The 26497-nt window shown below is 41.2% G+C and overlaps 1 protein-coding gene across 1 annotated transcript in view; it reads right to left on the bottom strand.

The window, feature by feature from the left end:
* The window catches only part of DOC2B (double C2 domain beta), an 895105-nt gene that overhangs the window by 780915 nt on the left and 87693 nt on the right, over nucleotides 1-26497 (bottom strand). The gene's annotated exons all lie outside the window — the stretch shown is intronic.

The following is a 26497-nucleotide window of genomic DNA, read 5'->3' as shown; positions in this document are numbered from 1 at the left end:
TCGTCATCGTCCTGCCTTTCCCCCCAGCCACGCACCAGTGATGGACCCGAGCTGCGTTGGGTGCCACCCCGCTGTGACCATGCTTCATCCTCATCCTCCTCCACCTCCTCCTCATCCTCGTCCTCCTCGTCCTCCAGTAGTGGGCCCTGGCTGGCCACATTTGTACCTGGCCTCTGCTGTTGCAAAAAACCTCCCTCTGAGTCACTTCGAAGAGACTGGCCTGAAAGTGCTAAAAATGACCCCTCTTCCTCATCCTCCTCCTCCTCCTCCTGGGCCACCTCCTGTTCCATCATCGCCCTAAGTGTTTTCTCAAGGAGACATAGAAGTGGTATTGTAACGCTGATAACGGTGTCATCGCCACTGGCCATGTTGGTGGAGTACTCGAAACAGCGCAACAGGGCACACAGGTCTCGCATGGAGGCCCAGTCATTGGTGGTGAAGTGGTGCTGTTCTGTAGTGCGACTGACCCGTGCGTGCTGCAGCTGAAACTCCACTATGGCCTGCTGCTGCTCGCACAGTCTGTCCAGCATGTGCAAGGTGGAGTTCCACCTGGTGGGCACGTCGCATATGAGGCGGTGAGCGGGAAGGCCGAAGTTACGCTGTAGCGCAGACAGGCGAGCAGCGGCAGGATGTGAACGCCGGAAGCGCGAACAGACGGCCCGCACTTTATGCAGCAGCTCTGACATGTCGGGGTAGTTGTGAATGAACTTCTGCACCACCAAATTCAGCACATGCGCCAAGCAAGGGATGTGCGTCAAATTGGCTAGTCCCAGAGCTGCAACGAGATTTCGCCCATTATCACACACCACCAGGCCGGGCTTGAGGCTCACCGGCAGCAACCACTCGTCGGTCTGTTGTTCAATACCCCGCCACAACTCCTGTGCGGTGTGGGGCCTGTCCCCCAAACATATGAGTTTCAGAATGGCCTGCTGACGTTTACCCCGGGCTGTGCTGAAGTTGGTGGTGAAGGTGTGTGGCTGACTGGATGAGCAGGTGGAAGAAGAGGAGGAGGAAGCCGAGAAGGAGGAGGTGGCAACAGGAGGCAAAGAATGTTGCCCTGCGATCCTTGGCGGCGGCAGGACGTGCGCCAAACAGCTCTCCGCCTGGGGCCCAGCTGCCACTACATTTACCCAGTGTGCAGTTAGGGAGATATAGCGTCCCTGGCCGTGCTTACTGGTCCACGTATCTGTGGTTAGGTGGACCTTGCTACAGATGGCGTTGCGCAGTGCACACTTGATTTTATCGGATACTTGGTTGTGCAGGGAAGGCACGGCTCTCTTGGAGAAGTAGTGCCGGCTGGGAACAACATACTGTGGGACAGCAAGCGACATGAGCTGTTTGAAGCTGTCTGTGTCCACCAGCCTAAATGACAGCATTTCATAGGCCAGTAGTTTAGAAATGCTGGCATTCAGGGCCAGGGATCGAGGGTGGCTAGGTGGGAATTTACGCTTTCTATCAAATGTTTGTGAGATGGAGAGCTGAACGCTGGCGTGTGACATGGTTGAGACGCTTGGTGACGGAGGTGGTGGTGGTGGTGTTGGTGGTACATCCCCTGTTTGCTGGGCGGCAGGTGCCAACGTTCCTCCAGAGGCGGAGGAAGAGGCCGAGGCGGCAGCAGCAGAATAGGCCGAGGCGGCAGCAGCAGAAGAGGTAGCAGGGGGAGCCTGAGTGACTTCCTTGGTTTTAAGGTGTTTACTCCACTGCAGTTCATGCTTTGCATGCAGGTGCCTGGTCATGCAGGTTGTGCTCAGGTTCAGAACGTTAATGCCTCGCTTCAGGCTCTGATGGCACAGCGTGCAAACCACTCGGGTCTTGTCGTCAGCACATTGTTTGAAGAAGTGCCATGCCAGGGAACTCCTTGAAGCTGCCTTTGGGGTGCTCGGTCCCAGATGGCGGCGGTCAGTAGCAGGCGGAGTCTCTTGGCGGCGGGTGTTCTGCTTTTGCCCACTGCTCCCTCTTTTGCTACGCTGTTGGCTCGGTCTCACCACTGCCTCTTCCTCCGAACTGTGAAAGTCAGTGGCACGACCTTCATTCCATGTGGGGTCTAGGACCTCATCGTCCCCTGCATCGTCTTCCACCCAGTCTTGATCCCTGACCTCCTGTTCAGTCTGCACACTGCAGAAAGACGCAGCAGTTGGCACCTGTGTTTCGTCATCATCAGAGACATGCTGAGGTGGTATTCCCATGTCCTCATCATCAGGAAACATAAGTGGTTGTGCGTCAGTGCATTCTATGTCTTTCACCGCTGGGGAAGGGCTAGGTGGATGCCCTTGGGAAACCCTGCCAGCGGAGTCTTCAAACAGCATAAGAGACTGCTGCATAACTTGAGGCTGAGACAGTTTCCCTGGTATGCATGGGGGTGATGTGACAGACTGATGGGGTTGGTTTTCAGGCGCCATCTGTGCGCTTTCTGCAGAAGACTGGGTGGGAGATAATGTGAACGTGCTGGATCCACTGTCGGCCACCCAATTGACTAATGCCTGTACCTGCTCAGGCCTTACCATCCTTAGAACGGCATTGGGCCCCACCATATATCGCTGTAAATTCTGGCGGCTACTGGGACCTGAGGTAGTTGGTACACTAGGACGTGTGGATGTGGCAGAACGGCCACGTCCTCTCCCAGCACCAGAGGGTCCACTAACACCACCACGACCATGTCCACGTCCGCGTCCCTTACTAGATGTTTTTCTCATTGTTATGGTTCACCACAACAACAAATATATTATTTGGCCCAATGTATTGTATTCAAAATCAGCGGGATATAAATTTGAGGCCTAGTATTTAGGCGCTGGGTGACCGGTATGGATTTAGTGACAGAATTAGACTTGGAAATGCACAGAAGCGTGTGTGTGAAGTTATTCTGAATGACCCTATGTGCACCTTCAATATTATATACCCTTTTAGGGATAGATTTCAAATAGCTCTGATATAGCAGAAACCACTAAATTATGAAATTGCTAAATTGGGAATTGTACTTCAACCCAGAACAAAAAATGTGCTTTGACGGACACTAAATATCTTGCCCAGCAACAACAGTACAGCGGTGGGTAACGAGAGATTTAGAGGGATTTAAATTTGAGGCCTAGTATTTAGGCGCTGGGTCACCGGTATGGATTTAGTGACAGAATTAGACTTGGAAATGCACAGAAGCGTGTGTGTGAAGTTATTCTGAATGACCCTATGTGCACCTTCAATATTATATACCCTTTTAGGGATAGATTTCAAATAGCTCTGATATAGCAGAAACCACTAAATTATGAAATTGCTAAATTGGGAATTGTACTTCAACCCAGAACAAAAAATGTGCTTTGACGGACACTAAATATCTTGCCCAGCAACAACAGTACACCGGTGGGTAACGAGAGATTTAGAGGGAATTAAATTTGAGGCCTAGTATTTAGGCGCTGGGTCACCGGTATGGATTTAGTGACAGAATTAGACTTGGAAATACACAGTAGCGGGTGTGTGTGAAGTTATTCTGAATGACCCTATGTGCACCTTCAATATTATATACCCTTTTAGGGATAGATTTCAAATAGCTCTGATATAGCAGAAACCACTAAATTATGAAATTGCTAAATTGGGAATTGTACTTCAACCCAGAACAAAAAATGTGCTTTGACGGACACTAAATATCTTGCCCAGCAACAACAGTACAGCGGTGGGTAACGAGAGATTTAGAGGGAATTAAATTTGAGGCCTAGTATTTAGGCGCTGGGTCACCGGTATGGATTTAGTGACAGAATTAGACTTGGAAATGCACAGAAGCGTGTGTGTGAAGTTATTCTGAATGACCCTATGTGCACCTTCAATATTATATACCCTTTTAGGGATAGATTTCAAATAGCTCTGATATAGCAGAAACCACTAAATTATGAAATTGCTAAATTGGGAATTGTACTTCAACCCAGAACAAAAAATGTGCTTTGACGGACACTAAATATCTTGCCCAGCAACAACAGTACAGTGGTGGGTAACGAGAGATTTAGAGGGATTTAAATTTGAGGCCTAGTATTTAGGCGCTGGGTCACCGGTATGGATTTAGTGACAGAATTAGACTTGGAAATGCACAGAAGCGTGTGTGTGAAGTTATTCTGAATGACCCTATGTGCACCTTCAATATTATATACCCTTTTAGGGATAGATTTCAAATAGCTCTGATATAGCAGAAACCACTAAATTATGAAATTGCTAAATTGGGAATTGTACTTCAACCCAGAACAAAAAATGTGCTTTGACGGACACTAAATATCTTGCCCAGCAACAACAGTACACCGGTGGGTAACGAGAGATTTAGAGGGAATTAAATTTGAGGCCTAGTATTTAGGCGCTGGGTCACCGGTATGGATTTAGTGACAGAATTAGACTTGGAAATACACAGTAGCGGGTGTGTGTGAAGTTATTCTGAATGACCCTATGTGCACCTTCAATATTATATACCCTTTTAGGGATAGATTTCAAATAGCTCTGATATAGCAGAAACCACTAAATTATGAAATTGCTAAATTGGGAATTGTACTTCAACCCAGAACAAAAAATGTGCTTTGACGGACACTAAATATCTTGCCCAGCAACAACAGTACAGCGGTGGGTAACGAGAGATTTAGAGGGAATTAAATTTGAGGCCTAGTATTTAGGCGCTGGGTCACCGGTATGGATTTAGTGACAGAATTAGACTTGGAAATGCACAGAAGCGTGTGTGTGAAGTTATTCTGAATGACCCTATGTGCACCTTCAATATTATATACCCTTTTAGGGATAGATTTCAAATAGCTCTGATATAGCAGAAACCACTAAATTATGAAATTGCTAAATTGGGAATTGTACTTCAACCCAGAACAAAAAATGTGCTTTGACGGACACTAAATATCTTGCCCAGCAACAACAGTACAGCGGTGGGTAACGAGAGATTTAGAGGGATTTAAATTTGAGGCCTAGTATTTAGGCGCTGGGTCACCGGTATGGATTTAGTGACAGAATTAGACTTGGAAATGCACAGAAGCGTGTGTGTGAAGTTATTCTGAATGACCCTATGTGCACCTTCAATATTATATACCCTTTTAGGGATAGATTTCAAATAGCTCTGATATAGCAGAAACCACTAAATTATGAAATTGCTAAATTGGGAATTGTACTTCAACCCAGAACAAAAAATGTGCTTTGACGGACACTAAATATCTTGCCCAGCAACAACAGTACAGTGGTGGGTAACGAGAGATTTAGAGGGATTTAAATTTGAGGCCTAGTATTTAGGCGCTGGGTCACCGGTATGGATTTAGTGACAGAATTAGACTTGGAAATGCACAGAAGCGTGTGTGTGAAGTTATTCTGAATGACCCTATGTGCACCTTCAATATTATATACCCTTTTAGGGATAGATTTCAAATAGCTCTGATATAGCAGAAACCACTAAATTATGAAATTGCTAAATTGGGAATTGTACTTCAACCCAGAACAAAAAATGTGCTTTGACGGACACTAAATATCTTGCCCAGCAACAACAGTACACCGGTGGGTAACGAGAGATTTAGAGGGAATTAAATTTGAGGCCTAGTATTTAGGCGCTGGGTCACCGGTATGGATTTAGTGACAGAATTAGACTTGGAAATACACAGTAGCGGGTGTGTGTGAAGTTATTCTGAATGACCCTATGTGCACCTTCAATATTATATACCCTTTTAGGGATAGATTTCAAATAGCTCTGATATAGCAGAAACCACTAAATTATGAAATTGCTAAATTGGGAATTGTACTTCAACCCAGAACAAAAAATGTGCTTTGACGGACACTAAATATCTTGCCCAGCAACAACAGTACAGCGGTGGGTAACGAGAGATTTAGAGGGAATTAAATTTGAGGCCTAGTATTTAGGCGCTGGGTGACCGGTATGGATTTAGTGACAGAATTAGACTTGGAAATGCACAGAAGCGTGTGTGTGAAGTTATTCTGAATGACCCTATGTGCACCTTCAATATTATATACCCTTTTAGGGATAGATTTCAAATAGCTCTGATATAGCAGAAACCACTAAATTATGAAATTGCTAAATTGGGAATTGTACTTCAACCCAGAACAAAAAATGTGCTTTGACGGACACTAAATATCTTGCCCAGCAACAACAGTACAGCGGTGGGTAACGAGAGATTTAGAGGGATTTAAATTTGAGGCCTAGTATTTAGGCGCTGGGTCACCGGTATGGATTTAGTGACAGAATTAGACTTGGAAATGCACAGAAGCGTGTGTGTGAAGTTATTCTGAATGACCCTATGTGCACCTTCAATATTATATACCCTTTTAGGGATAGATTTCAAATAGCTCTGATATAGCAGAAACCACTAAATTATGAAATTGCTAAATTGGGAATTGTACTTCAACCCAGAACAAAAAATGTGCTTTGACGGACACTAAATATCTTGCCCAGCAACAACAGTACAGTGGTGGGTAACGAGAGATTTAGAGGGATTTAAATTTGAGGCCTAGTATTTAGGCGCTGGGTCACCGGTATGGATTTAGTGACAGAATTAGACTTGGAAATGCACAGAAGCGTGTGTGTGAAGTTATTCTGAATGACCCTATGTGCACCTTCAATATTATATACCCTTTTAGGGATAGATTTCAAATAGCTCTGATATAGCAGAAACCACTAAATTATGAAATTGCTAAATTGGGAATTGTACTTCAACCCAGAACAAAAAATGTGCTTTGACGGACACTAAATATCTTGCCCAGCAACAACAGTACACCGGTGGGTAACGAGAGATTTAGAGGGAATTAAATTTGAGGCCTAGTATTTAGGCGCTGGGTCACCGGTATGGATTTAGTGACAGAATTAGACTTGGAAATACACAGTAGCGGGTGTGTGTGAAGTTATTCTGAATGACCCTATGTGCACCTTCAATATTATATACCCTTTTTGGGATAGATTTCAAATAGCTCTGATATAGCAGGAACCACTAAATTATGAAATTGCTAAATTGGGAATTGTACTTCAACCCAGAACAAAAAATGTGCTTTGACGGGCACTAAATAACTTTCCCAGCTACAACAGGACAACGGTAACGAGAGATTTAGAGGGATTTAAATTTGAGGCCTAGTATTTAGGCGCTGGGTGACAGGTATGGGTTTAGTGACAGAATTAGACTTGGAAATACACAGTAGCGGGTGTGTGTGAAGTTATTCTGAATGACCCTATGTGCACCTTCAATATTATATACCCTTTTTGGGATAGATTTCAAATAGCTCTGATATAGCAGAAACCACTAAATTATGAAATTGCTAAATTGGGAATTGTACTTCAACCCAGAACAAAAAATGTGCTTTGACGGACACTAAATATCTTGCCCAGCAACAACAGTACAGCGGTGGGTAACGAGAGATTTAGAGGGAATTAAATTTGAGGCCTAGTATTTAGGCGCTGGGTCACCGGTATGGATTTAGTGACAGAATTAGACTTGGAAATACACAGTAGCGGGTGTGTGTGAAGTTACTCTGAATGACCCTATGTGCACCTTCAATATTATATACCCTTTTTGGGATAGATTTCAAAGAGCTCTGATATAGCAGGAACCACTAAATTATGAAATTGCTAAATTGAGAATTGTATTTCAACCCAGAACAAGAAATGTGCTTGAACGGACACTAAATAACTCGCCCAGCTACAGCACTAGGGACAGATTTAGCTGGATATAAATTTGAGGCCTAGTATTTAGGCGCTGGGTGACCGGTATGGATTTAGTGACAGAATTAGACTGGGATATGGCCAAAAAATGAACAGACTATTGCTGGTTAAATGCACTTGGTGTGACAGCTTCACCCTGATGTAGGCTTTAGCCAAATAACAACCACACCATTGAGGGTTAAATGCACTTGGTGACAGGCGCAGCTTGCCCCTGATTTTGTATATGGCCAAAAAATGAACAGACTATTGCTGGTTAAATGCACTTGGTGTGACAGCTTCACCCTGATGTAGGCTTTAGCCAAAAAACAACCACACCATTGAGGGTTAAATGCACTTGGTGACAGGCGCAGCTTGCCCCTGATTTTGTATATGGCCAAAAAATGAACAGACTATTGCTGGTTAAATGCACTTGGTGTGACAGCTTCACCCTGATGTAGGCTTTAGCCAAAAAACAACCACACCATTGAGGGTTAAATGCACTTGGTCGCAGCTTGTGCTGGCGCACCACAAGACACAAAATGGCCGCCGATCACCCCAGAAAAATGAGACTGACAAACGGTCTGTGCAGCCTAAAAACAGTGAGCAATTGAGGATCAGCAGCTCAATGATCCACAGCTGCAGATCGATCAGTTAATCAAGTCCTTTGGAGGAGTTAATCTGCCTAATCTCGCCCTACTGTCGCAGCCGCAACCTCTCCCTACGCTAATCAGAGCAGAGTGACGGGCGGCGCTATGTGACTCCAGCTTAAATAGAGGCTGGGTCACATGGTGCTCTGGCCAATCACAGCCATGCCAATAGTAGGCATGGCTGTGATGGCCTCTTGGGGCAAGTAGTATGACGCTTGTTGATTGGCTGCTTTGCAGCCTTTCAAAAAGCGCCAAGAAAGCGTCACAAAAGCGCCAAGAAAGCGACGAACACCGAACCCGAACCCGGACTTTTACGAAAATGTCCGGGTTCGGGTCCGTGTCACGGACACCCCAAAATTCGGTACGAACCCGAACTATACAGTTCGAGTTCGCTCATCCCTACTTATAAATGGATTTTGTGCCAAGCAGATCAAAAACTATAGGCTTTTCTAAAACTGTACTCAGTGTAGCAGCAGAATGGGCTGAGCAGTCAGAGCAATTACTGTAAGGCCTGATTCAGAAGTCCGTATAAAAAATTGTCCATGTTGCATCCAGAGCATACAGATGAATTTAATATGCAGTGAGGTCCATATGTTTGTGTAGGGCATGGATCTATCACCGCCAAAGACAATGTTCTCCAGGTCAAAATTTTTATGAGGCCAGGACCAGAATATTTCATACCCTGAGTTTTTCCATATAGATTTCCTGGAGATAATTGTTTTCAGTGGACTTCAGGTCCATAATTCATAAGACCAGGACCAGAATACTGCATGCCATTAGTTTTTCCACATGGACCCTTTTTCAGTGCGGGAAAAACTGATAGGAATAGTACCATTTGCTTTTATGGTCCATGAGCTGTCTATGTAAATTATGCAGGTGTGAGTTAGGCCTTGATTGCAAAGTTTTTCATTTATATTTAAAGAAAAAAATTATAGGGGTTATCCACAAAAACATGTCTGCTTTCTTCCAAAAGTAGTGTCACATCTGTGCACAGAGATAAACTGTTTATCAGACATAACCTATGGACAGATTTGCTGCTGTTTCTGGAAGAAAGCAGCTATGTTTATTTATCCTAGACAACACATTTATTTTTGTTGTCATTGCACTGATCAATACAATCCCTCAACAATAGTCTAGAAGAACAAATGCCATTTATTTTGTCTGATTCTTGTTTACCTTCTCTCAAACAGCCATGGTAAGTATGAAGGTGTGCCACAAAGCATCATGACCTTAAAATGTTGCACCTCCAGTTATAATTGACGATGAATAATCAAATTTAAAAATGTAAAATATTACTTTCAAATGTACCTACACATTAGGCTGAGTCTACCTGTCAAAGTGTTGTATGGCTGAAAGTCTAAAAAAACTCACCTGACCAAAAATATTTGTACAACTTGTATGCTGTGAGGTCTCCTTGGACTTTATCCAACCTCTTTCAAGCCGAGACAGCATTAGCAATGTTGAAATGATAGCAACATATATATTTATGGGAAAATGGAAGGTAGCCAGTAGTAACATACAGCCTGTTTACAAACACACTGCTTTGTTGGATTTAATACTTAAAAAAAATAAAACTGCTACAAAGTGGATCTGAAAAAAGGCCAACATTTTGAGCAATTACGAAACACATAAGTTTTGGATTAGTCGATATTAGAGATTACAAATTCTATTCATGTAGAATTGATTCATTCATGTATAATTATGCAATCAGGCTGGAAAAGGTTACAAAACCATCTCTAAAGAGTTTAGACTTTACCAATCCACAGTCAGACAGATTGTGTACAAATGAAGGAAACTCAAGTCCATTATTGCCTAGCCCAGGTGTAATTGACCAACAAAGATCATGCCAAAAGCAATGCCTATAATAATCCACAAGGTCACAAAAGGAACCCAAGGTAACCTGTAAGCAACTAAAGGCCTTTCTTACATTAGCTAATGTTAAGGTTCATAAGTCCACCATCAGGAGGACGCTAAAAAACAATGGTGTGCATTGCAGGATTGCAAGGAGAAAGCCCCTGCTCCCCAATAAGAAGATTGATGCCATTTGTAGTTTGCTAAAAATCATGTGGGCAAGCCAGAAAGCAATTGGAACACTGTTATTTGATAGATGAGACTAATATATAACTTTTTAGTTTCAATGAGAAGCATTATATTTGGAGAAAGGAAATCACTACATTCCAGCATATAAACCTCATCCTATCTATGAAACACAGGGGTTGTAGTATCATGTTTTGGGCCTGTTGCTGCATCTGAGCCAGGACAGCTTGCTTTCATTGCTAGAACAATCAATTCATAATTATTACGAAACAAAAAACACAAAAGTTTTGGATTAGTCCAAATTAGAATCTTTTGAGGAATTTGTTACAAATTCAATTCATGTAGAATTGATTCATTCATCTATAATTATGCAATAGAACACAAGCCATCATAGGTAGTGTTGATCGCGAATATTCTAATTGCAAATTTTTATCGCGAATATCGGCACTTCGAGAATTCACAAAGATATAGAATATAGTGCTATATATTCATAATCGCGAATATTCTAGATTTTTTTTATCAGTAACCTCCTTCTTGCTTGTGAGCCAATGAAAAGGCTGCAATATCTTTGTCAGAGCTTAGGAAAGTTGCCTACCCCTTACTATATAAGAAACTCCCCAGCAGCCATTTTTAGCAGTTCTGAGAGAGAGAGAGAGAGAGAGAGAGAGAGAGCAATGGCATTGCTGTGCTCTGTGCTTTCATCTGGATCCTATTCCTTATCCAATTACATTAGATAGTTAGTTAGTTCATATATATATATATATATATATATATATATATATATATATAATATAGATAGTTAGTGGGAGATAGTCAGTGTCGTTTAGATAGTGATATAGTGTATCTGATTGGTTCCAGTGCAGGGTGTTAGGTAGTGTGATAGGAATTACTGTTTCTCTGCTGTCCGTACATACATGCTACAGACATAGTGCTGTGATGTCACAACAATACTTAGTGCACCAATCAGTAATATCTACTCAGACCTGATAAAATGTGAAGTTGCATGTATTGCGCAAAAAATATGCGCCTCATTAGTGCCGATTTGCACAATCACAAACATAATGACTGGAGATCACGAATTCTAGAATTCACTAATGTATTGCGAATATTATGCAAACAATTCATGAAATATTGCGAAAACAAATATTGTCTATGCCGCTCATCACTAATCATAAGTGAATACTCTTAAAAAAATAACTTAAATCTTCTGTTCATTATAAAGAAGAATAATGGTGAATATTCTGTTAGAATGTAGGGACCAGCCACTCATATAGAATACTGTATGCTATTGATAAACATCAAAGGGGTTGGCCAGTCTCCTATATTGATGACCTATACTCAAGATTGGTCATCAGTATCAGATCAACGGATTTATTTTGTTTCATATCAAACTTTGATTTCAACATTGAGACTCATGTCATTATGAGCAAAAAGAAAATCAATTTACAGACACACTTAGTTTTCACATTTAATAACATACTATTGAAAGTGGCGTTAATACAACGTTATAGGTGCTTAGTCTTTTACTGCTGTATTTGTATCAAGAATGATTAGTTTAAGGGATTTGACTAAATCGATACTGACTTGTGGCTGGTGCAATCTGTCTTTAACTATTTATTTAACAATTTCTCTACTGATATTAAGAAAACTTGTTTTAATAATATAAAGCTACATAAAATGTCAAACTGTTTGCCAGTTTATATACAATATTATGAGAAATACATATTTTAAGAAAGCGTATGTACGTAAGCTCTTATTCAGGAGCACAAAAGTTATCTCTCTAGTGCCACTTATTGGATGGCTACTCTGTAAGTCAATATGTGGCCCTTTGAACAGATCTAAGAACAACATTTTAATATAAGCTAAAACCAGAATCTTTTTCATAAAAAATAAACACCTGTCACAGCAGACCTGTCATGTTCTGGTGGAATTAAGTTTATATTTATGAGACCACCATAGGGAGTCTCATAGGCTAAGAGGGATTACACATCTTGGCATAAAGGTACTAGTGTTTATTCAGGAATATTCAAATTGCTAATTTTTATTGCGAATATAGGCACTTCCAGAATTCGCGAATATTTACAATATAGTGATATATATTCGTAATTTCGAATATTTTAGATTTTTTTTAATCAGTTCACATGATCCCTCCCTGCTTCTAGCTTGTGGGCCAATGAGAAGGCTGCAGTATCTTTTACTTTAGGAGTAGTATTGATTGCAAATTTTCGTAATGCGAATTTTCAATTGCCGAGTTAAAACATAATTCCTCCCTGCTTCTTGCTTGTGGGCCAATGGGTCATTGGCCCAGAAGCAACTTAAGCAGGGAGGAATCATGACTTTAGATGGGAAAAATGACAAATATAAAAAAACAAATATATAGCACTATATCGAATATATTCGTTTGTCGAATATTCGTAATATTCTAAAACAAGAATATATAGCAATATAGCGAATATAAAAAAAAAACGAATATAGAGCAATCTAGCTAATATAGTGCTATAATCTTCTTTGTCTAATAGTTGTTTTTTCTCATCTGAAGTCCAGATTGGAAAAAAATTACAACTATTAAAAAAAAGATTATAGCACTATATTAGCTAAATTGCTCTACATTCGTTTTTTTCGACTATTCGCTATATTGCTATATATTCTTGTTTTAGAATATTCGAAAAACTAACATATTCGATATAGTGCTTTATATTTGTTCTTTAGAATATTCATAATCTTTCCCATCTAAAGTCATGATTCCTCCCTGCTTGTGGGCAAATGACTCATTGGTCCACAAGCAAGAAGTAGGGAGGAATCATGTTTTTAATCGGCAATTGAAAAATTTGCGATAAAAATTTGCATTACGAAAATTTCCATTACAAAAATTCGCATTACGAAAATTTGCATTTTTGCATATTACGCGATCATTACCTTGCCGATTTTTAGAGTAAATTTTTTAAAAAATATAACGAATATTCGAATTTGCCAAAATTCAACGAATATTCTACAAAATATTCACAAAATATCGTGAATTCGAATATGACCCCTGCTGGTCATCACTAAAAGGCACACACAGGAAAAGGGCATAAATATGCATGATATCATATATAATAATAATATATTATATATTTTTATAATTTAGCACTGATGTACATGAATAGGAAGCGCAAACAAATCTGGTATGGAGTCTGGAAGTGAGTACTCAGTACAAGTGTTACACTCAATCCAATGTAGAATTAATAACTAGTCTTCTTTAGAAAGGTAACCCAATGTGAATAGGGAATTTAAGAATTTATTGTACGGTAATTTATAAATTTAGAATTAGCATGGCTGTAATACTACTCCTAATTACAACAGAAATAGTATGATACAGAGAAATAAAATAAAAAATATTCTGGGTTATGCTACATTTGCATCTGACAGTCTATTTTTCAATTAGTGGATAAGTGCTATGTGTGGCCATTCTCAATTTCTAACAGATAAAAATCTACAAGGAAGGGCACTTCAAGTGAATAGGAACAGAAGTGCAGTAATCAGACACAGCCACTACTCTGTGTATGGAGCTGTGGAGTTCCAATGCCTGTTTCAGTAGCTGGTAAAAAAAGCCACGTGCCAAGGGTGTCGGCAGTTGAACCCCCAGTGATCTGATATTGAAAACCTATCCTAAGGATAGTTCTTCAATAAGTAATCCCTGGAAACCCCTTTAACACCTTAAGGACTTAGGACGTACCAGTACACCGCGTTTGCTGAGTCCTTAAGGACCCATGATGTACCGGTACGTCCTAACTTTAAAACTACATTGTGGCACGGCGGGGGTTATTCGGAACTGGATGTTCGCTGAAATAATTCAGTGGGCATCCTGTCACAACGCTGCATCAGCGATCGCAGCAAACCGCAGGTCAATTCAGACCTGCGGTTTGCGGCGGCGATCGGCGGTGCCATCGGGTCCTTATGTGGCTGTAGGGGGGACCCGATGGCATGGAAGGCAGCACGATGCCTTCCTTAGGCATCAGCGCTGCCTTCCGGTGACGAGCCTGTGAGATCCAGCCCCCTGGATCTCACAGGCCGGAAGCTGTATGAGTAATACACACAGTATTATTCATACAGCCAATGCATTCCAATACAGAAGTATTGGAATGCATTGTAAAGGGGATTAGCCCCCAAAAGTTCAAGTCCCAAAGTGGGACAAAAAATAAAGTGAAAAACAGTTGAAAAATAAAGTTTTCCCCCCAAAAAATTAAAAGTTTCAAGCAAAAATAAACAAAAACGTAATTTTCCCCAAATAAAGTTAAAAAAAAATTGGTAAAAAATAGGGGGGGGGGGAGTATGCATATTAGGTATCGCCGTTTCCGTATCGACCGGCTCTATAAACATATCACATGACCTAACCCCTCAGATGAACACCGTAAAATGCTAAATAAACCATTTTTTGTCACCTTAAATCACAAAAAGTGTAATACCAAGCGATCAAAAAGTCACACGCACCCCAAAATAGTGCTAATAAAACCGTCATCTCATCCTGCAAAAATCACACCCTACCCAAGGTAATCGCCAAAAAACTGAAAAAATTATGGCTCTCAGACTATGGAAACACTAAAACATGATTTTATTTGCTTCAAAAAAGAAATCATTGTGTAAAACTTACATAAATAAAAGCATACATATTAGGTATCGCAGCGTCCGTGACAACCTGGTCTATAAAAATATCACATGATCTAACCTGTCAGACGAATGTTGTAAATAACAAAAAATAAAAACGGAGCCAAAACAGCTATTTCTTGTTACCTTGCCTCACAAAAAGTGTAATATAGAGCAACCAAAAATCATATCTACCCTAAACTAGTACCAACAATACTGCCACCCTATCACGTAGTTTCTAAAATGGGGTCACTTTATTAGAGTTTCTACTCTAGGGGTGCATAAGGGGGGCTTCAATTGGGACATGGTGTCAAAAAAAACAGTCCAGCAAAACCTTGCTTCCAAAAACCGTATGGCATTCCTTTCCTTCTGCGCCCTGTCGTGTGCCCATACAGCAGTTTACTACCACATATGGGGTGTTTCTGTAAACTACAGAATCAGGGCCATAAATATTGAGTTTGGTTTGGCTGTTAACCCTTGCTTTGTAACTGGAAAAAAAATATTAAAATGGAAAATCTGCCAAAAAAGTGAAATTTTGAAATTGTATCTCTATTTTCCATTAATTCTTGTGGAACACCTAAAGGGTTAACAAAGTTTGTAAAATCAGTTTTGAATACCTTTTTGGGTGTTTTTATTATTATGTAAGCCTCGCCAAGTGACTTCAGTCCTGTACTGGTCCCTAAAAATTGGGTTTTTGAAAATTTCTGAAAAATTTCAAGATTTGTTTCTAAACTTCTAAGCCTTGTAACATCCCCAAAAAATAGAATATTCAGAAAATGATCCAAACATGAAGTAGACATATAGGGAATGTAAAGTAACAACTATTTTTGGAGGTATTACTATGTATTATAGAAGTAGAGAAATTGAAACTTGGAAATTTGCAATTTAAAAAAGAATTTGGGCAAATTTTTTTTTTTTTTATACATAAAAAATATTTTTTTAAACTTCATTTTACCAGTGTCATGAAGTACAATATGTGTAAAAAAAAACAGTCTCAGAATAGCCTGGATAAGTCAAAGCGTTTTAAAGTTATCAGCACTTAAAGTGACACTGGTCAGATTTGCAAAAAATGGCCAAGTCCTTAAGGTGAAATAGGGCTGAGTCCTTAAGGGATTAAATATGGATGTCATAGAGGGGGATATATTTTAAAAAATGATGCATATACTGTATATGTCACTATGCTTGTTCACAATTTCAGTTATTATATTTCACACTTTACTTTCTAAACTGGCAATTGAACAGGTGTGCAGGCAAAAAGAAGCAGTGGCCTCCAGTCCATAACATTTTTCATTAAAAACAAACTACAGAGATGTCGTCAGACGTAATCAGGAATGTGGGATCTCTATAAATCAAAATACCAAGAACCACTCATTCCTTAAAACCAGACAAGCATACAGTCTCTGGCCTCCATAATAAAGATCATAAAAACACCTTTGTTTATCAGCAGACTGCTCCACAAATAGTATACCGTTTATTGGAATGTCTGCACTGATCATATTTTTATTTCCCATGGGTAACTATTTTAAGTGAATTCACATGTTGCCAAATTACTTTTCCTGTTGATATAGATTTTTTCCAACAATTGGACAACACATTCTGTCACATTCGTTGTTTGCACACCACTATATTTTTTGCTTGCTGCTAAATATTTAATGAAATCCTAAACAACTGGAAGTAATCCAGTATTACAGTCGAGAGATACAGTGCGGTCTTCCTTCAAATAGACATTTCTTTACAGCGCTGTCACATTCAAATATTTTTACTTTTCACTATGGGTCTTTCATGTTTCATTTGGTCCACCATAAAATAACTATTGAAGCGATTAAATGTTATTTTAATATAATTCAGTGTGAAATGTTATATTTTATATTATAGTGGCATCCCCTAGTGTAGTCGCTATAGTAATGTGCATGTCCACCTACTGAGCTGGATAAACATGACAGCATATGTTCAGTTCCATCTGTACTGTGACAGTTACAGGGAGAGAGCTTCAGCAGAAAGGACACCTCTCCAGAAAGGCACACCCCCTGAGAAAGGATACCCCCTGAGTTGCTATAGGGAGAGAGCTGCAGCTAAAAGGGCACATTCCCTGAGAAACGACACACTCCTGAGCTAACAGCCTGAAGAAATCCAGCAGAGTAATGGGAGTTGTTAACGGGGAGGTATAGGACTGGTTCTAGCTTTGTTAGAAAGAGATTATCATGTACTACATGATGTCTGATCTTCATTTTTTACATTAATCATGGCATAGCCTATTTAATTATTAACATAAGACTGTACACAAAATAGTCAGTAGGTTTCCACAGCAACCACTGCAAAAAATATTCCAGTCCTTCCACCAAACTTGAATTCTGTAGCCTGCTACCCACTGACAGTATCTGACCCTATCTCTTCTGGTAAAGGTGGTCACATCACTCCTTCCTGGTAGGGAAATAATAGAGTAGCTACTAAATAATGACTGTTTTCTAATTTTCAAGTTACAGTGCCTTCTGTGCATTTTATTGCTGGTTCCTGCCTAGGTTAATATATTTTTTAAATACTTTGCAACACCTATTTGAAATACTAGCCATGGTAGAGTACAGGTACCTCACCTTTTGTCTGTTAGCTCCAAATCTTAAGGTTCACTATTGGTGTGAAGCAGTGGCGTCTCTAGCTTTCAAATTTTGGGGGGCACACTGGGGGCCAGGACAAAAGTAGGGGGGGGGGGGGGCAGCTATAACAACGATACATTTACACAAGTACACTTAGAAATGCTGCGATACTTTACCCAATACCTAAAACCGCAACAGGGAAGAAAAGTCCTGCTGTCTGTGGTTTAAATAAATAAATAAAAAATCACTCAGATTTCAACATGTCCTAGCTGCCTGTGGATGACACTTTTATAGGGAGGGGGATCTGTGGATGACACATACCGTATATAGCATCTTATGCTATATGTGTCATCCACAGATCCACCCCATGACAGTGTCATCCCCATTTCCCCCTCCATAACAGTGTCATCCACAGATCTCCCTCCCCGCCTCTCACAGGAGTGTACATTTGACATTTCTAAACCGTGGCGGATCCAGAGCCTGGTCTCGGGAGGGGCACTTCCAGATTATTTTCTGTCCACTGCCACAGAACAATGGTGCTTATAGAACAGACTACACAGTGTAGAGATATGCTGTACATTGTGTGGCACAGTGTAGAGGTATACTGTACATTGTGTGGCACAGTGTAGAGGTATACTGTATATTGTGTGGCACAGTGTAGAGGTATACTGTACATTGTGTGGCACAGTGTAGAGGTATACTGTATATTGTGGGGCACAGTGTGAGGTATACTGTACATTGTGTGGCACAGTGTAGAGGTATACTGTACATTGTGTGGCACAGTGTAGAGGTATACTGTACATTGTGTGGCACAGTGTAGAGGTATACTGTATATTGTGGGGCACAGTGTAGAGGTATACTGTATATTGTGGGGCACAGTGTAGAGGTATACTGTACATTGTGTGGCACAGTGTAGAGGTATACTGTATATTGTGGGGCACAGTGTAGAGGTATACTGTATATTGTGGGGCACAGTGTAGAGGTATACTGTACATTGTGTGGCACAGTGTAGAGGTATACTGTATATTGTGTGGCACAGTGTAGAGGTATACTGTACATTGTGGGGCACAGTGTAGAGGTATACTGTACATTGTGGGGCACAGTGTAGAGGTATACTGTATATTGTGGGGCACAGTGTAGAGGTATACTGTACATTGTGTGGCACAGTGTAGCGGTATACTGTACATTGTGTGGCACAGTGTAGTGGTATACTGTATATTGTGGGGCACAGTGTAGAGGTATACTGTACATTGTGTGGCACAGTGTAGAGGTATACTGTACATTGTTTGGCACAGTGTAGAGGTATACTGTATATTGTGTGGCACAGTGTAGAGGTATACTGTACATCGTGGGGCTCCCCCCTTCCTCCTAGTGCCCCCCATAATATACCAGTATAAAATGCCCCATATATCGTGCCCCAGTAGATGCCCTCAGTGTCCCCCATAATTTGCAAGTATAAAATACCCCTTCTTAGTGTACCTGTAGATGACTCCATAGTACTCCTCTCCCCCTTCCCCATAGTACCCACCATGTGTCCCAGTATAAAATGCTACTGTACAGAGCCCCTCATATAAAATACCCCTTCTTTGTGGCCTCAGTAGATGCCCCTATAGTGCCCACCAAAAATGTGCCATTAATAGGTGCCCCCAATAACGTGGCAGTAATAAGTGCACCTCATCAAGTGCCAGTAATAAGTGCCCCCATCAAGTGCCAGTATTAAGTGCCCCCCATCAAGTGCCAGTATTAAGTGCCCCCCATCAAGTGCCAGTAATAAGTGCCCCATCACGTGCCAGTAACAAGAGCCCAGCCCCCCATCATGTGCCAGTAATAAGCCCCCCATCATGTGCCAGTAATAAGCCCCCATCATGTGCCAGTAATAAGCCCCCATCATGTGCCAGTATTGTAATAAGCCCCCCAATGTGCCAGTAATAAGCCCCCCAATGTGCCAGTAATAAGCCCCCAATGTGCCAGTAATAAGCCCCCCAAGGTGCCAATAATAAACCCCCCCAATGTGCCAGTAATAAGCCCCCCCAATGTGCCAGTAATAAGCCCCCCAATGTGCCAGTAACAAGAGCCCCCCTTATTGTGCCTGTAAAAATATTATTAAAAAAAAACACTTATACTTACCACCATGTCAGCGATGCGATGCAGGCCTCTTCCGGCCTGTGTCCCGCGCTGTATAGCTCAGGCGTCGCGATGACGTCATCGCGCCGCCTGCGCCGGCCTCTGATAGGCTGCACCGCCGCAGCACAGGCAGTTTACTATGGAGATGAGCGCAATGGAAGCACTCATCTCCCTGTACCCGACTGCGGGGCTCACTTGCAGGGGGCATTTTAGTTGGGGGGGGGCACATGGAGGGGCACAGCGTGATGTAGGGGGGGCTGTTGCCCCCTCTGGTCCCCCCTATCGACGCCACTGGTGTGAAGGAATGTTCCCAACTGAGAGAAGTGACACACAGACTCTTGGTGGTATGTGAGCCCCCTTCTGAGCAACTGCTAGAAGCTTCCTTTATTGACAGTACCCAATTACCATATCCAATTACTTTGTTTTGTATTGTTTTTTTCTTTTTACTTACAAATGGATCAACTTTGCAAACAACCAGACAATATGGAATTGAGTTTGTTAGAAATAGAGTTTGTTAGACATTAAAAAAAATCTAGCCAAGATGTTTGGTCCAAGAATGCCATATAGCTACAAAAGACTCATTGCTTACCTAATCCCCACTGGGCTTTCTTTACTTAGATGTAGAGACTACATAACCTTGACAACACAGCAGCCAATCACTGGTCTCCCCCCCTTCCCGTCAGCATACTTAAAATAACACCTTCATATTGTCAAAATACTTAGAAAAAAAACCACAAGACTTTTGCCTGTGGTACAGAAATCCAAGACTAAGCCTTGTGTTTTTGCCATGGCTAATGCACACTGATTAGTCCCATTCAAAGTGATCAAGGCTTTCGTGTTCTTCAAAAGGTTTTCTATTTGTTAACCAAGTCATCACTAAGTGGTTTCTGCATTTTTAGTTCTGTAAAAGCTTATGTGTTTGTTAAATACAGATTGTCCTAATTTGCTGAAAGAGGTATGAGAGGCTTCTTAAAGAGGTATTGGAGGGGGTAGCCAGAGAAAAGTCTGGGTAGTAGCAGAAAACCTGCTAGGTGACAAAAATGAAGCACTGTAACAGCCTTTATCATACTTAGGGCTCACTCACATGGCTCACTTAGGGCTCACTCACATGCCGTTCCGTGCATTGCAGCTGCTGTGACGGATTCAGACCCATTCAACTTGATCCATCCGCACCGCAAAAGAGTAGAACATGTTCGATTTTTTTTTCAGTGCGGAGGCACAGACAGAAACCCCATGGAAGCACTCCGTGATGCTTCCATGGGGTCCGTGCCTACATTCCGCACCGACCTTCCAGATTGCGGACCTATTCAAGTGAATGGGTCCGCATCCGTGTTGCAAGGTGCACACGGCCGGTGCCCGCATATTGTATTGAATGAGTACTTAGGAAGAAGATATCAGACAGAATAGTAGTGATCTTGGTCATGCAACAGCTGTCACTTTCAAGGATTGCAGTGGGATCACAGTCTAGTGGTGCTAGCATAGAAATGAATGGGTTTGCAATGCAATGTGCATGTCTACAGTGACTGAGAACCCAGAATCACAAAATATCAAAAACTGTCGTATTTTTTTGGTGATTATGGGGTCATGGTCATACCAAATGTATGAGTTACGCTATGCTAGCACTCCTACACTGCGATCCCACTTTGATTCTTTTGGGGGCGACAGCAAGGCCAAGATTGTCGTGTAGTCGAACTCTAAATGGTTGAGCTTACAAAAAAATTTTGGGGTGGTATTATTAACCTTATCAAAGATATGTCTCTTTAATTACATGTTGTTTTGATCTTTTAAATAGTTATTGGAGCAGGACAATTATAAGTGTTTATTTGGCAGTTTGCAGAAAACTGTCCCTTATGTGCCTTGCAGTTGAGAGTTCGTTACAAACTATTTAAAAAGTCTATATGAGCTATTTGATTACAGTCCAAAGTCTAATTAACTGAGTGAAATGTTGTCACTGAGAAAGAAAGACTTGTGGAAATTTGGAAAGAGGTTACAGAAATTAGTTACAAGGGATCTAATCAATCATTAGCTCCTGGAGGCAAGAATGGACTAAGGCCTCTTTCACACTACCGTTTTTTTTTTCCGTTTTGCGGTCCGTTTTTTGCGTTCCGTATACGGTCCGTATACGGAACCATTCATTTCAAGGGTTCCGCAAAAAAACGGAATGTGTTCCGTATGCATTCCGTTTCCGTATTTCCGTTTTTCCGTTCCGTTGAAAAGATAGAACATGTCCTATATTTGGCTGCAAATCACGGTCCGTGGCTCCATTCAAGTCAATGGGTCCGCAAAAAAAACGGAACACATACGGAAATGCATCCGTATGTCTTCCGTATCCGTTCCGTTTTTTGCGGAACCATCTATTGAAAATGTTATGCCCAGCCCAATTTTTTCTATGTAATTACTGTATACTGTATATGCCATACGGAAAAACGGAACGGAACAACGGAACGGAAACGGAACCACAACGGAAGCAAAAAACGGAACAACTGATCCGTGAAAAACGGAACGCAAAACACTGAATTCAACATACTGTAGTGTGAAAGAGGCCTAAAACAGAATTGACAGCTAATTGTACATTGCTTATTTAGATTTTTGCCTTGTAGTTTCCTTTTTATTTCTAAAGCATCCTACACTAGACACAGCATTCACATGCAAATTCAGCTATTCTCAATACCATTTTAATAGCAGACGAGAAATGCCTGAAAATACTGATAAAAATGTCAGTCTTTCTAAACAGAATTTGATCCAACAACAACAAAAATACCCTTCAAATATAATGCCTCTTATTTGTAATACAGTGTCTCCAATTTTACAGAAGTATTCTCTCATAGTTTTAAAGGTATTTATAAATAAATAAATAAATAAACAAACAAGAAACTTTTGACATGTTACAGACACGTATATAGAACAGTCCATACTCTGATGATAGCTGAGCAGAGGCGATTTTTCAACATAGGGGCATAGTGCTTATCTGGGTTACAATACTTGGATCCACACCAATCAAAACCTCTGATATGGCACCTAAAGTTTTTTTTTTTATGGACAGTTCCCTTTAATATAAAATTCATGAAAACTAGGAGTCAAACAACTAGTAGAAATTTCTGAGGACACATCGCTGCTAAGATATTCATAATGTCACATATCAACTCACAGCTTTCACCAGTACCAGAGCATCCTCCCGTGGACGTAGGCTGTGATACCATAGTATGCCCCAAAGGGAGAGGAGAAACAAAAAAAAAAAAAAATATTGGAACTGCTTTAAGAGCCAATAGCTTGCCACAAGGATCTATTTCTTTTAAACAAAATATATTAGAAAGGGGTTTGGGCCCTGAGAACAATTTCCTCTGATGGGCCCCAGGAACCTCAGTGCAACCCTGCTCATATTCTATGCATCTATTTATCTTATACCTATCTATCTCATAGCTATCAATCCTTCTAACTCTCCAATGTGTCCTGTGAGCAATGCGGAAGTTGGAGAACCTCAAAACATACCTGTTGTAGCTTCCTACCATGCAGGTCGCACTCCAGCAAAAGAGTGAAAATCCCAAATAGAGTCTGGTATTCTTATACTAGGGCCATCATTGTGATGTCATGGAATGCTGTGATGTCATGTGCTCATTTGCATATTAAGCTGTCAATTTGTTGTCTTTAAAAGTGTGGAAAACACTTTAATTGACTCCCAGACTGAAAACTCCACCTACTGGAACTTGTGGATGCAATGTAAAAAAAAATAAGATCATCTAGACGTTGTGTACTTATGCAAGGGCTATTGCTGCGGTGTCCCAGAATTCCATGATGTCATTGAATGAGGTGATGTCATGAATTTCTGTGTTGTCATGTTCTCATTTCCATATGCAGCTGACAATCTGCTGTCTTTAAAACTGTGGAAAATTCCTTCTATTGCCTCCCAGACTGAAAGCTCCCCACCCATTTTAACCTGTGGGTAGGGATGAGCGAACTCGAACTGTATAGTTCGGGTTCGTACCGAATTTTGGGGTGTCCGTGACACGGACCCGAACCCGGACATTTTCGTAAAAGTCCGGGTTCGGGTTCGGTGTTCGTCGCTTTCTTCGCGCTTTTGTGACGCTTTCTTGGCGCTTTTTGAAAGGCTGCTAAGCAGCCAATCAACAAGCGTCATACTACTTGCCCCAAGAGGCCATCACAGCCATGCCTACTATTGGCATGGCTGTGATTGGCCAGAGCACCATGTGACCCAGCCTCTATTTAAGCTGGAGTCACATAGCGCCGCCCGTCACTCTGCTCTGATTAGCGTAGGGAGAGGTTGCGGCTGCGACAGTAGGGCGAGATTAGGCAGATTAACTCCTCCAAAGGACTTGATTAACTGATCGATCTGCAGCTGTGGATCATTGAGCTGCTGATCCTCAATTGCTCACTGTTTTTAGGCTGCCCAGACCGTTTGTCAGTCACATTTTTCTGGGGTGATCGGCGGCCATTTTGTGTCTTGTGGTGCGCCAGCACAAGCTGCGACCAAGTGCATTTAACCCTCAATGGTGTGGTTGTTTTTTGGCTAAAGCCTACATCAGGGTGAAGCTGTCACACCAAGTGCATTTAACCCTCAGTAGTGTGGTTGGTCAAGCTATCACACCAAGTGCATTTAACCAGCAATAGTCTGTTCATTTTTTGGCCATATACTAAATCAGGGGCAAGCTGCGCCCGTCACCAAGTGCATTTAACCCTCAGTAGTGTGGTTGGTCAAGCTGTGACACCAAGTGCATTTAACCAGCAATAGTCTGTTCATTTTTTGGCCATATACTACATCAGGGGCAAGCTGCGCCCATCACCAAGTGCATTTAACCAGCAATAGTGTGGTTATTTTTTGGCCATATCCCAGTCTAATTCTGTCACTAAATCCATACCGGTCACCCAGCGCCTAAATACTAGGCCTCAAATTTATATCCCGCTAAATCTCTCGTTACCGCTGTCCTGTTGTGGCTGGGAAAGTTATTTAGTGTCCGTCAAAGCACATTTTTTGTTCTGGGTTGAAATACAATTCCCAATTTAGCAATTTAAAAATTTAGTGGTTTCTGCTGTAACAGAGCTATTTGAAATCTATCCCTAAAAGGGTATATAATATTCAAGGTGCACATAGGGTCATTCAGAATAACTTCACACACCCGCTACTGTGCATTTCCAAGTCTAATTCTGTCACTAAACCCATACCTGTCACCCAGCGCCTAAATACTAGGCCTCAAATTTATATCCAGCTAAATCTGTCCTTAGTGCTGTAGCTGGGCGAGTTATTTAGTGTCCGTTCAAGCACATTTCTTGTTCTGGGTTGAAATACAATTCCCAATTTAGCAATTTCATAATTTAGTGGTTTCTGCTATATCAGAGCTATTTGAAATCTATCCCTAAAAGGGTAGATCATATTGAAGGTGCACATAGGGACATTCAGAATAACTTCACACACCCGCTACTGTGCATTTCCAAGTCTAATTCTGTCACTAAACCCATACCTGTCACCCAGCGCCTAAATACTAGGCCTCAAATTTATATCCAGCTAAATCTGTCCTTAGTGCTGTAGCTGGGCGAGTTATTTAGTGTCCGTTCAAGCACATTTCTTGTTCTGGGTTGAAATACAATTCCCAATTTAGCAATTTCATAATTTAGTGGTTTCTGCTATATCAGAGCTATTTGAAATCTATCCCTAAAAGGGTATATAATATTCAAGGTGCACATTGGGTCATTCAGAATAACTTCACACACACCCGCTACTGTGTATTTCCAAGTCTAATTCTGTCACTAAACCCATACCTGTCACCCAGCGCCTAAATACTAGGCCTCAAATTTATATCCTGCTAAATCTCTCGTTAGTGCTGTAGCTGGGCGAGTTATTTAGTGTCCGTTCAAGCACATTTCTTGTTCTGGGTTGAAATACAATTCCCAATTTAGCAATTTCATAATTTAGTGGTTTCTGCTATATCAGAGCTATTTGAAATCTATCCCTAAAAGGGTAGATCATATTGAAGGTGCACATAGGGACATTCAGAATAACTTCACACACCCGCTACTGTGCATTTCCAAGTCTAATTCTGTCACTAAACCCATACCTGTCACCCAGCGCCTAAATACTAGGCCTCAAATTTATATCCAGCTAAATCTGTCCTTAGTGCTGTAGCTGGGCGAGTTATTTAGTGTCCGTTCAAGCACATTTCTTGTTCTGGGTTGAAATACAATTCCCAATTTAGCAATTTCATAATTTAGTGGTTTCTGCTATATCAGAGCTATTTGAAATCTATCCCTAAAAGGGTATATAATATTCAAGGTGCACATTGGGTCATTCAGAATAACTTCACACACACCCGCTACTGTGTATTTCCAAGTCTAATTCTGTCACTAAACCCATACCTGTCACCCAGCGCCTAAATACTAGGCCTCAAATTTATATCCTGCTAAATCTCTCGTTAGTGCTGTAGCTGGGCGAGTTATTTAGTGTCCGTTCAAGCACATTTCTTGTTCTGGGTTGAAATACAATTCCCAATTTAGCAATTTCATAATTTAGTGGTTTCTGCTATATCAGAGCTATTTGAAATCTATCCCTAAAAGGGTATATAATATTCAAGGTGCACATTGGGTCATTCAGAATAACTTCACACACACCCGCTACTGTGTATTTCCAAGTATAATTCTGTCACTAAACCCATACCTGTCACCCAGCGCCTAAATACTAGGCCTCAAATTTATATCCTGCTAAATCTCTCGTTAGTGCTGTAGCTGGGCGAGTTATTTAGTGTCCGTTCAAGCACATTTCTTGTTCTGGGTTGAAATACAATTCCCAATTTAGCAATTTCATAATTTAG

The sequence above is a fragment of the Bufo gargarizans genome, chromosome 3 (genome assembly GCF_014858855.1).
Source record: "Bufo gargarizans isolate SCDJY-AF-19 chromosome 3, ASM1485885v1, whole genome shotgun sequence".
Classification (NCBI taxonomy): domain Eukaryota; kingdom Metazoa; phylum Chordata; class Amphibia; order Anura; family Bufonidae; genus Bufo; species Bufo gargarizans.
The sequence above is the reverse complement of the archived record's forward strand: the minus strand, read 5'-3'. Positions and strand labels throughout refer to the sequence as shown.